At 37.8% G+C, this 12,458-nt stretch overlaps 1 protein-coding gene across 2 annotated transcripts in view; it reads right to left on the bottom strand.

Annotated features, from left to right (window-relative positions):
- The window catches only part of lingo1a (leucine rich repeat and Ig domain containing 1a), a 235,085-nt gene that overhangs the window by 92,482 nt on the left and 130,145 nt on the right, over nucleotides 1-12,458 (bottom strand). Inside the window, exon 1 of one of the 2 annotated variants that reach the window (XM_026366042.1) lies at nucleotides 1,059-1,274. The exons of the other annotated variant lie outside the window; for it this stretch is intronic. The gene's annotated coding sequence lies outside the window, so the exon portion shown is untranslated. Of the gene's footprint in view, nucleotides 1-1,058; nucleotides 1,275-12,458 lie in introns of those variants that run through there. 2 annotated transcript variants of the gene reach the window in all.

Consider the following 12,458-nt stretch of genomic DNA (forward strand, 5'->3'; position numbering starts at 1 on the left):
TTAACAAGCTGTCTTTACTTCTCTCCCTGTAGAGTTCATAGAGACAAGAGAGTGAGATGAACAGAGAATTAATAACAAGACAGCAGTAAAGATCAAAGGAACGAAGCTCATCCACCATGCAGAGGGGACCAAAATAGCAATGTCAACTTTTTTTTCCAAGCTTCCAACTGACAAAATGAAAAAGTGAAGTACACATAACCTCTTCATCAATATGTGATCACCATTATTCATTCAGTATAATTATTATAACCAACACAGTCCGTAAACTAAAATAAAACAAATTATTAAAATGTATCAGCGAGTCAGCCATCTACAATCAGTGTCTGATGTTCTCTTTTCAAGTCAGATCTGCTGTCAAAAGGCCCCTTCATGTAATCGGATAAATCAACATGGTGGGAAGCTGAATTTCCTCTCCCACTTAAGCCAAAGGATCTCAACATGAATATGTGTAGGGATGCAGGCAAGCATCCCACTTTGTCGCATCACACCTACGAGCATCAAGCACACACATATTCTGTTCACATTTGCATATTCTTATTCTCGGCTTCCACGCTGTGAACAGAAGATGTAAATACACATTACATTCTCCACACCCACCTATCAGAGTTTACCTACTTAGTATGACAAAGTACTAGTAGCTCCCTGTCAGAAAACACAGATGGCCAAAACACATACTATCACTGTCAGGTAGACCATGCAAAGTTGTCTCTAAGGGATAGGAGCTGAAAATAACAGCAGATCAATAGCAAGTACCAAGTGGAGCATTTTTCCCTCCAGCATCTGACAGCATGAGCAACACTGCTGGTGTTGGCACAGATTTCTGGTCCCTGCCTCTTTCCCCACACTCGCCAGCCAGCACATACTCGATTTGTCCCTATCTCCATGTCCTAAATAGCTTGCTCTGCTTCATTTAACTGCTCCCCTATCCCATAATGTGTACTGCTTGCACCTGTCAATATGTTATGAAGAGTAAATCAGGTAGAAGTGCAAGAAAGGGAGACAGACATGCAGAAAGAGAGTGAGAGAGGGAGATTGAGACAGGAGAAAGATACTCTTACCAGAGCTGTAACGAAAGGAATCCAGAAATAGTTTGCTTCATTCCACGGTGTCTTCTCATTAAATCCAAGATGCTGGAGAAAGGATTGAAGATTCCATTGAAATGCTCCCCTGAGAGGAGGAAAATTAGATTCTATAATGGGAGGATTTTGGACTGTTGTTAAGAAATGTGGTGAATATGTTAAGGAGAAGGATCTGATTATCCAGGTCCAGAGCACTTCATGAGTCCTTTCCGTCAGATACGAAGCCACACGTGTATGCACACTGACACATGCGGTTCATACGGCGAGCCACACACATACACGCACGCTGAGGGTGTATCCTCTGTTTGCCTCAGCTAGGCAGAAAGACTGAGGGAAGATGAAGGAAGGATGGAGACAGAGAGGAAGAGAGACACAGTGGAATAGAGGGGATGTGGAGAAAGGCTAGGTGGAGGGAGGAGCCGCAGTATGCGATGAGAGTTTGAGAGAGGGGAGGGAAGGAGAAGCAGAGGAGGAGTATCTCCATCCTTCCTTATTTCTTTCTCAATCTAAACTGCAGGATGATCTATGCAAATATAACAGTGGGAGTTAGTGCAATTATTTTCTCATATCTACATTTAAAAATTCTGCAGCTGATGTTACACCAGATAAAATCCATTTACCTGTAAACAGATACAGGAATAAACACAGAAAATACCCCTCAAATCAGGACTATGCGGAGTAATGTACGTTGAGCGTGCACAAAGCTGAACAGATAAAGAAGTTGTGAACATGTCTGAGAAAGATGAGAAAAGGGAGAAGGCTACAGCAATACACAGGACAGACAACAACACAGCTACAATCTAAACCGAGCAGTACATCAACTCACTTCACAACACTTGTGCTGAGTCTAATCAGCTTTTCCCTTTTATCACACTTACATGGAAATAAACCTACTTGTTAGTCATGACAATAATCTGATATCCAGTATGCTGTAAACCTTTGACGTATAAAGCCAAAGCAGCAATCAGTTCTTCTAAATGTGTAACTGAATTCTAGTTTTGAAAGGACAGTATGCTTAGTTATCTTTAACGTAATATCTCAAATATCTGAGATACCACTTTCAGTTTAACCTGATATATTCATGCTCGGTCTTTGCCCTAACAGCAGCCTCCAGTGTTATCCAACCAACCACATACACGGCAAAAAATCTCCACCAACACGTCTTTGAGAAACACAGCGGACATTCCTGGGCTGACATGACTCACTCCATATAATCCCACACTGATGATTCACGCTCTAAATCAGCGTACACTTTGACGCTGAGGTTAAGAGTATGGGTGGCATTAAGTGGTCAGGACATCCTACTGCCATCATCTTACAGACAGAATTATAAATCAGTGGTGGATTGATAGGAGGCTTGTGGGTAGAGCTCCAAGTAGTGATTATTAAACAATCTATAGTTACAAGAGCTAGCTAAACTACGAGTGCTGCACTTACTGTACATCAGTGATTTTAACTAAATGCTAACATTATGACAAACCATGGTGACATTTAGTCAATATGATTGTTATAATTTCAATTCAATTCAATTACAATTTCATAAATACAAATTAAAATTACATTCTATACACGTTAATAAAGTAAAATCAAAATATGTACCATGTTACCATGTGGTCAAATTTAAAGAAAAAAATGGTTACGGTTAGAGCAAGATAGTGATTTTGTTTAAACTTTAATAAACATTATGTATGTGTAAATGTTTGTCTTTTAAAACAGACCACAATTGTTCTCTAACCCCAGTCAAACACTAAGTGCCTAAACAAAAAAAAACAAAAAATAATTATTTATATTTAAATTTATGTATTATTATTAGTATTAGTTATATTATAAATTACTGTATATCCTAATTAATTTAGCAGAAAAACATAATCTAGTTGCAGTTATGTAAAAGTGAACTCCGAAACCTGATGAACAACAATGCTAATTTGTGCTGCATTGTTAAGCAGCACAAACAAGCACATAAATCAGCAAATGCTGCTTATGCTGCTGTAAATCAACAGTTGTGTGGGATGTAAACACAATATCACATTGTTATAAAACTGGCTATTAAAATATTATTTAATTTTCTGTTATTGTAAGAATTTAAGACACAAAGAACAGACATCCTGCACTGAAGGTAACAGTGGTGTCAAAGTGGTGTCAAAGTGTAATGGCAGATGTCCTACAGAAAACTGTAGAATACAGGCTTTCACAGGTGTTTGCAATATGTTTATGTGACGATTGTGTTCAAATGTATAGTCCAATAACAAGCAATTTCTTGGAAATACACTCCCGCTTCCTTGCGACTTTATTGCTTTCTCTTCTATCTAAACCTGATTTTTATTTCCTACTGCACAAGATTCATATCCTGTCGCGCTCTACTGTGTGTGTTCTCCTCCTCGGCCAAGTCAAACAAATATATCCCTATAAGACAGCAAACACTGACGTCAAAGAGGTCTTTGTTATACAGTATGTGAACTAATACAGACTCGTAAACATGTATTTGAATCAAAAACGGAACAGATGACTAAATACACCCTACGTTTGCTACGTATCCCATTATGTAATGCTTCACAGTTACTTCTGACATCACAAACATGTTCATGACAGTTATTCACCACAGTGTCTATCAGTAGTGTCACACACTGCTGATGATTCAGGTATTCGAAATTTCTATTTATTACTCCGCATTGCACCATATACAGTATTTATTATTAGTTTGTGAGGAAGTGATTTCAGTCACAGCGCCCGTGTCCTCAGTTTAGTTGCCAGATTGTCTGCGTAGCTTTTTTGTCACAGCTTTCAGCCACGACTGAGTGTTGCTTTCTCGTTGACTGTTGCCTGAAAAGCTTACTTCATCCTGCATGTCTGCCAGTTATCTCTGTTGACTGTGAATCTCAATTCAGTTAACCGCTTTCCAGTCCAACCTGTGATGTCTGGTGTCTAAATTTAACTGCTACTTCCTGTCTGCCAGTTGTCCAAAAGTAAGAGTCTATTTCCATCATGTCTTTGCATGATCTTAAAACGAAACAAGGGAATCAAGTCCTAAAATTAGATAAGTGAAGGCTGATTAAAAAAATAAGACAAAAATTACACTTACTTTTAATTTTTTTGTGTATGGCAGAGGTGTGTTAATCAGTACTTTCAGTATGACCCCTGCCCCCCCCACACACTTAAACATATACAGTAACTTTTTAATTCTGCACATCAGCTTGGAGAGATTTCAGTATATTTCTCCTGACAGAACAGCTTCAACTTAGACCTGCTGGCTTCATAGACTGCCAGCTTCAGATCCTTCAGCGGCATTTGTATAGGATTAAGATCAGCATTTTGACTTGTCTTACTGCATGCTCCAGTTTCTGTTGCTGCCACCACCATGTCCCACAGATGGCATAAAATTCTTAAGCAGGAATGCAGTGTTTGCCAAGAACTTCTACGTTGGTCTCATTCGTCTATTGAACTTTCATCCTGAGCAATTTAAAGAGAGCAGTGGCTTCCTCCCTGCAACTCTGTCATAAAAACCATTGTTGTTCAATATTTCTTGATAGTGAACTCAAGAACATTGATATTGGCCACTACAGGAGAGGCCTTTATTTTCCTAGATGTTATCTTGGGGACCTCTGTGTCCTCCTGGACTATTACATGCTTTGGTTTCTTGTTTTGTGTTGCTGTGATCTTCCTTGGTCAACTACTCATGGGCACAAAAACAATAGGACTGAATGTAATTGATTTGTTATTTTCCTTTATGTAGTTTTAGGACTTTTAAGGAAACATTTGTCACAGTTCAGGTAATATTTCTGCAGAACTAAAGACAATTATAAACGAGTCAAAAACCTTTAATCACCACTGTATGTGTGACATCTTTGTGGAATTGAACACATATTTTCTTAAACAGTGTTTTAATCAACAGTACCCTGATTACACACTGCAATGTGGCAGTGAAAGTTTCCTCCTCCCTTTCTTCCCAGAAGTTAAAGCAAATATTCACAATGAAAAAACAAAGAGAAACCACAATTCCTTCTGCAGCATTATGGACAAGGTTTGGTGCTTGCGGCCACAACTATGAATTATTAAATAGTACCTTTGGCAAATTGACTTTTTGCCCATCCACAAAGAAGATAGTCCTAGCTTTCATTGCAACCCAGGCTTGTGGTCTTGTCCTTGTTTAGTATTTGCAGTGCAGCCCCAAGGGTAATGCAGGCACAAAATCGTAATTCTGTGCATGACAGTATTTTCCCTCTCTCAACACCATTGTGACCCCCCAAGTGCACAGCCCCTGAATTTCCCTGTGGAAAACCATCCCACCCACCCATGTAGTTTATGTATGTCAGTATGAAGAGAAAATATGGAATTGGTGTGCTCATGAATGCCCATAGCTTTAAACCTATTACAAATTGTTTGCACTGTAGTATTTGTTGTGTATCCTTTCTAGAAATAAAAGCTTATTTCTTTGAATTTTCCACGAGATTACACCGATGTGATCTTGTTTTAGGTCTAAGTATGCACATATCACCTGTAAAAACACATTTAACAAATCAACAATGAAACTAAATATAAAATACAAATTTGCAAATTCTAGGTATGGCGAAATCATTATTTAAAATCTTAATCTTATATAATATTATAAAACTACATTATTTTAAATTGCATGATGCATTAGTCATGCTCATTTGTGCTTACACAGCAGTTTTCCCAGGCAATCCAGTATAATTATCCAGCCCATACCTTTGGCTTCATTGGCTTTATAAACTTTTTTGTACTGCTGTTGTTAGCAGTATCAGTGTTCGTTAGGTTAAAAAAAAGAGAGTTAAATAATGACCAGGCATAGTCTTTTCTATCCTATAAAAAGCAAAACAATGGTTTTGTGTGTCTCTGATCCAACAAAAAGCCCCAATCCGACCAAGCAATCCAGTAAATAATTGAATACTCAAGTTGGCAGCTGGCGTTAGCAGTTGGCTACACAATCAAACTGGCCAACTAACCATTGCATTGTGTATAACTACAAGTCAAAGTTATTAGGGAGAACACTAACTGGAAGGAAAACACAAAAGACTTGCAAGCTGGCAGAGTCTCATGATGGATCTAACCACTGAGCCACTATGCCGCCTCCAAAGAACATTTTGAACATTGTCTCAGCTCCTGGACATGTCATTATTATTCAAAGCTTTTGTTGATCAATGTTGTAATTATAGAGAAAAGTTACACAACTTGACCATTCATATTTTAAACAATAACAAGACACCCTTAAAGAGGCACTAAGCCCTCGAACGTTATTATATGCATATATACTGTATACATACAGTATATATAGCTACTTCTATACTGCACACAAAGACTAATTACAGTACACAGAGTTTGATTGGTATCTGATATCCACATGGGATCTCTCCAACAATATTTATATTATATTTGTGAGTATACTTGTAAGTTTTGTTCAACTGAATTGAACTGAATAAACCTCCCAAATTTTGGGTACCATTACACCTGTGGTGGCGATCATAACTACTGTTGTCAGTGAATCAAGCAACATAGTTTTGGTGATAAGTAGATTTTTTTTTTTTTAAATGTCTATTGAGTAATTTCTCTGGATCCCCTTAATGAATTACCAACTGTAACTTTCCACCTTTCCCTGACATCTCTCATCCTGTTGATGTGTCTGTGTCTGGATGTCAAGCCACTGCCGCAATGCGCACACAACCCACTGAAGTGATGGATTACTTTGACCCATAACATATATCTGCCTTACAGATTGCAACATTGACAAACCTCAAAAACACTTAAAATGCATGCCTAGTTGTACAATAAGTTACTGTATGTAAAACTGATCACACCAGCATATTGTAAGAAAAAATAATTATAATATGTGATAAAGTTTCTGTAGAAGTCGTAATAATAAAACCATGTCATTCAGGCCAGGTGTCACGAAAATTAGAAATATGGAATTAGGCAGACAGTAATAAGCCTCTTAGACTGATGGTAATGAACTTTCAATGAGCACTTAACAAGAGCAGTAGTTATTTCAGTCACAAATGAGCCACTGAGTAAAACCGTATATGAATATTAAACTCTGAATTTGTTATGTGACTCGGCACAAACGAGATAGATGAATTACCTAAAACACTGTTTTAACACTGCAACTCCAAACTGACTTCATGTTTTGGTAATATGTTTATTAGCTCTTTCTTCATTTGGATTTTGTGCCTACTCTAATCAAGGACATAAGGACTCCTAGTAATCTGGTTCTATTTTTACTAATATTCAAGAACCACAGACTTATATTCCTCTTCAACAGCCGAAGAGAAATGCCAGTTTCAAAGTTTAGTTATGTGCTGTAGGCTAAAGAACATTTTTGTTGGGTGGTGGTGGCAGTGACAGTGGGAGCAGCTTGCCAGAAAACACTTAGTACAAGAATTTGCACCATGTAGCTAATGTGCCATGCTTAGTGGAAGAAAATGTTCTGGCCTCTTGCTTATATAAAGCCAAAATAAATTTTAATTCTAGTAAGTACCAGCTCTTTGAGGCAATCACAGAAACAACCACTACAGAGGTGATCAGCATTTTCAGTAGCATTTCTAGTCTAGTTCATAATGGCTTTAAAAATGTAAACTGCTGCAACTCTTTTGTTTTACAAAGACTTCAAGAGCAGGTCATCTTTTTTTGGCTGTGTTTGGACAGCTAACAAATGTTCCTGTCGAATCCCCACTTCATCATCGACACGCATCTATCCTGTGAAATTTATCTTTTGAATAGATTTGAGAAATAATAGAAACAAAAGCTCTGTTTTAACCTCGGCTCGGGTGATTTTAGGTATTCATTAGTTTACTGTTCCATGGTGTGGAAACAACCTATGTCCCAGACATCTGGCTTGGCTAATTCCTGTGTCAGTGGCTCAGCTCCCTCTCATTAGCTTGACCTCTTACCCTGCAGTTTTAATAATCCACAATATTACTACCCCTAGTGACCTATGCATATTTATAAAGCCCTCATTATGCCATCACTCAAAGTAATCATTATCGTGGGGCCCATTATAGCAGATTTTTGGCACTATCCACTGCGGGACTGTTTTTCAATAGACACAGCACAAACGAGTGTGCATGGCGGACTTTTTTCACTTTGGGAGATCACAGGTGGCACCGGAGAGTGACAGAGTAAACCTTCAACATACTACAATTAACATATTACAGTAAAAATATCTGGCCAAAGGAGCAAAGAGGAAAAATCGATGTACTGTATTTTGCTGGAATGACTCAAAACTTAAAACAGAGAATATGCTGTAGGCTATAAACCTGGGCGTTTTCATCTCTCATAGCCCTCCAGAAGTTGGAGTCTGTTCTTGCTTTCCAGCTCAATAACTACACTAACAATGCTCTCTCCCTGTGCTGTGTTTATGTTTATTTTACTTTCTTTTAGCTGCGTATTGATCGAGCCTGTTCCTACTGTTGTCTGTAAGTCAAAGACACGTCTATTGTGGTTCCCCAGATGTATCCTGCTGCTCATATTGTTTGGCTTTGTGTAAGTGTGCATTGTCTGATTATGCCCCTCATTTGAGCCTGTTCTGTTGTGCCGCTTGCAGCTGTGCTACTGTTGGACTGCTGTGACTGGACCCGTTGTTCTGCTTTGTTTGTTCTCTTGCTGTGGTTTTTCGATGTTGAGTGTTACTTTATGTTTTACTTTACGTTTTACTTGTAAGCACCCCATGCTTCTTAACAGTGACAATATGCTTGGCTTTTAAAATGACTTGACCGCACTGGAGAAACAAAATGTATTGACTAACTGACTAATCACCAAATATTATAGATCTACAGTGTTATTTTAACTGCAAATAATCTAATCTGTAGCAATCCTGTGGACATTTAACTACAGTATATCACCATACAGTTTATTTTAAGTTTATTTTTGGAAAAATAGTAAACAAAAAAAAAACATATTAAAAGTAACAATGTAGTACTTCTTATGTCATCCCAAGATTCATGTGGAGTTGAATATGCGTAACATAACTAAGGCTGCATGTACATTTTTCCAACAAAAGAGAGAGCCGACATATCTATGTTAAAACATGGGTGTTGTTTAGTTGCAGCTTAATATGTAGAAAAAAACAATAAAAATTTTAAAAAGACAAAAATATCTAACAGCTTTTATATAAATGTGGCACAGATGTGGCCGATACTCCAAAACAAGTGCCTTCAGGGTAGCAATTCCATTTTTTTACTAATTTACTCAGGAATATGAAGGCTTTGTCAGGAAAGCTCTTGAGGGTATTATCTGTTTCACAGCAGAGAATGTGGTTAAATGAAAAGTGGCAGCAGCACACACATTGGTACATTGTGTATTCAGTGGCACAGTGGAAGTATTATGGCTGTTTTGGAAATTTAACCTTCAGTCTCTATAACCAGGGTCATCATGTAGTACAGTGGAGAGGGACAAGGCTTGGCCAGTAGTGAAGATAAATCACAGTTTTAAAATTGAAATTATTTTGGCATGGCAGAGTTGTTGTTGTTTTTTTTTTTTTTTGGACTTACCACCTAGTGAGAGAGCAGGCAGATGAGACAGATGCATCTTTGCTGCCAGATTATCTGCAGTGCCATGTACCAAAACATCAGACAGCCCCCGAATGTATTACTTAGCTAAGATTTGAGGGTTCTGTGACCACGAATAAATGTCTGTGGTTGAAAAGATGTACTGTACATAAACCTTCAGTTGGTTTTTGGTGCATAATTACAATTACAATGTCACAAATGCACTTGTAGTTTTTCTGAGTGAGCATTATTCTATCAAGAGGACAAATGTCTTGTATCACTACAAACACTATTGTGTGAGGATATTAAGGTGTAATACGGCATGTAAAGTTATTTCTTACCCTTCCAACCAGATACCATTGTGTAGCAAATTGTTTGGTGGTGTGATGCTCATGACTCTGGGCTACCTGCTGTGGAAACTTTCTCCAACTGTTCAATTTTGTTGCCAAGGATCTTGCAATATGTGACCTTCCATGTCCTCCCATGAATATTTTAAATGAAAAGGCATAAATGTTGAAAAGATTATGAAAAAGTTAAGATCCCGTTCCACTGTTAGTGGCTCAAAGGTTCTACTGTGTATCTGCATCAAGAACAACATTTGCATTATTTAAGACGTGTGTTTTGTTGCGACTTTGTTGTGTTAACTTTGTGCACTGTAGTGTAAATTTGTCTAATGTAATGCAAATTAAATAAGACAATAGCCCTTAGCATTCATAATGCTAGTGGTTGATTTATTTACCAACACAAATGCAAGCACTCAGCCTATGAGAATTGCTTCATTCAATAACTCACTGCAAAATGGAAATAAGGATGACAGATACATATATAATTCCTGTCTGGATTTGAATTCAGGACAATACAGACACTTGTGTATTCAATCGTTGTGAAACAAAGACATATATCAGCAGTTGTTTTATTATGTATACAGTATATAATACAGCCATGTCGTCTGCTCTTCTAAATTTCTCTATGGCTCATGGTCTCTCCTTCCCATAGTCCTAATTGACTTTCTCTGGATATAAGATTTTGGCTGTACTAAGGTGATGTCGAGACCATCACTATGGAAACACCCTGGTATTTTTTTTTTTCCCATTTTCGCTTGTCTGTACTTTCAGTTTGCGATTGGGAAGCAGCAGTAATATTTCCATATGACTGCGGAAATAATGACAGAGCATTGTGATCTTTGAAATTTGTCATTTTCATTTGTATACTGTGTGTTATCAGTGGTACAGTACAGTACAGAGACCTGTAGACTGCATGTTTTTATTTCATTTGCATCTGGATAGCTTACTATGTTTATATGTACATTATGTATAATAAGATGTAAGTGGGACATAACATCCATATGTGTTGCCATGGTTCTTAGGTAATATTTATATTATTTATATTTCTAAAATGCATATTATTCAGGTGAAAATTAATTCTGACATCAAGTCAGGCATCGGCAAACGTGAACATGTGTGTTGGCACGTTCTCATTCCTATCTTATTACTAATTACACACCATTACACTGTTGCTACTATGTGTTTGGTAAATATAAAGACTAGTTTAGTGAACAGACATGGTACACACTGCTCTAAATGTCATTGAGTCCTTTGTCCTTGTGGTGACTTATAGCCTTCATAGAGCTGTCAATCATTTGGCACCCATGAGGACTTCTTTGGCCCAAAATACTGCAGCTCAAGTGAAAACCGTTCCATTGGATTATTCAGCGTAATGGAGTGACTGATTCTGGAAATTGATGTTGCTGTTGAACATTTCAGTGTTACTGTGAGCAACCAAAAATAAAACTCCAATCACCTCCAACTCTGTAGTGGAAACTTGAGCAAAGAAGTCTAAGGAAATGAGACATGCTTAATGTACTTAGAGTGAAGAAACCCTTTCATTTAATTACCTTCTACACCATAGTGTGGTCTACACGTACTTTACCTCCTACAACAAGGTGCTGAAATTAGAATTCACTCAATCATTGGCTGCAGTAGAATACAAATATCAGACTGAATGCAGCAGAAAGTCTGAGAGACATGGATTAGATATTTTTACTGGAGTAGCAGGGTTATTCAGAGAGCCTTTTGAAGAGGGCTGGTTAATGTGGCGCCAGTGTTCATTCTGCTGTGCCAGAGCCAGAGGATGTCTGCCTCTGGGGTCTCTAAGTGTTTGCGTGTATCTGTGTGTATGTGTGTTTCAAAAGAGATGCACTGAGCCGCAACCTGGAGCCATTCCAGATTATTCCCCTGTGAGTAGCACACATATAAACACACTCCCAGACACGCACGTGTACATCCAGCAGCACCCAATATGAATGGATGAATGACTTGACTGATCATCTTCTGGGTTCATAAACTCCCTCGCTGTCTGTTATTAAAGTTGTTAGGTGACTACATACTTGAGTTCATGTAATAAACAATGCACACCTTTAAGAGGTTGACCCTTAACTGACAAAGCAACAGGTTTAGGAAGGATTTGGGGATGGATTATTTTTCTTTTTGAAGATGTTTTTTGTTTAATTAATCATAGAGATGAAGATGATATAATCAACATGCTACTAACTAATATACTAATATTTTATAAACTGAGTCATGTATTATTACATTGCATATTTGAGGTAATTTCTTCTGGAAGCACAAATAGATTTTTCACAAGTAAAACCTCAAGGAGGTGAATCCCCTTAAATATTTGATTTCATTATTTCATATCACTTATCACAGTCAAAGAGATCTGTCAGAGTTGGGATAAAGTCAGGTTATTCTTAAAGGCACCCTTCCCTTTAATGCTTACAGTGATAACTGAAGGTTACTCGCTGAATGGAGCTGCCATGATAATTGACATTTAGTGATGAAATGCCTCACACAATGAATGCTAAAGGGGGAACTAATTACTGCCT

The sequence above is a fragment of the Anabas testudineus genome, chromosome 6 (assembly GCF_900324465.2).
Source record: "Anabas testudineus chromosome 6, fAnaTes1.2, whole genome shotgun sequence".
NCBI classification, from domain to species: Eukaryota; Metazoa; Chordata; class Actinopteri; order Anabantiformes; family Anabantidae; genus Anabas; species Anabas testudineus.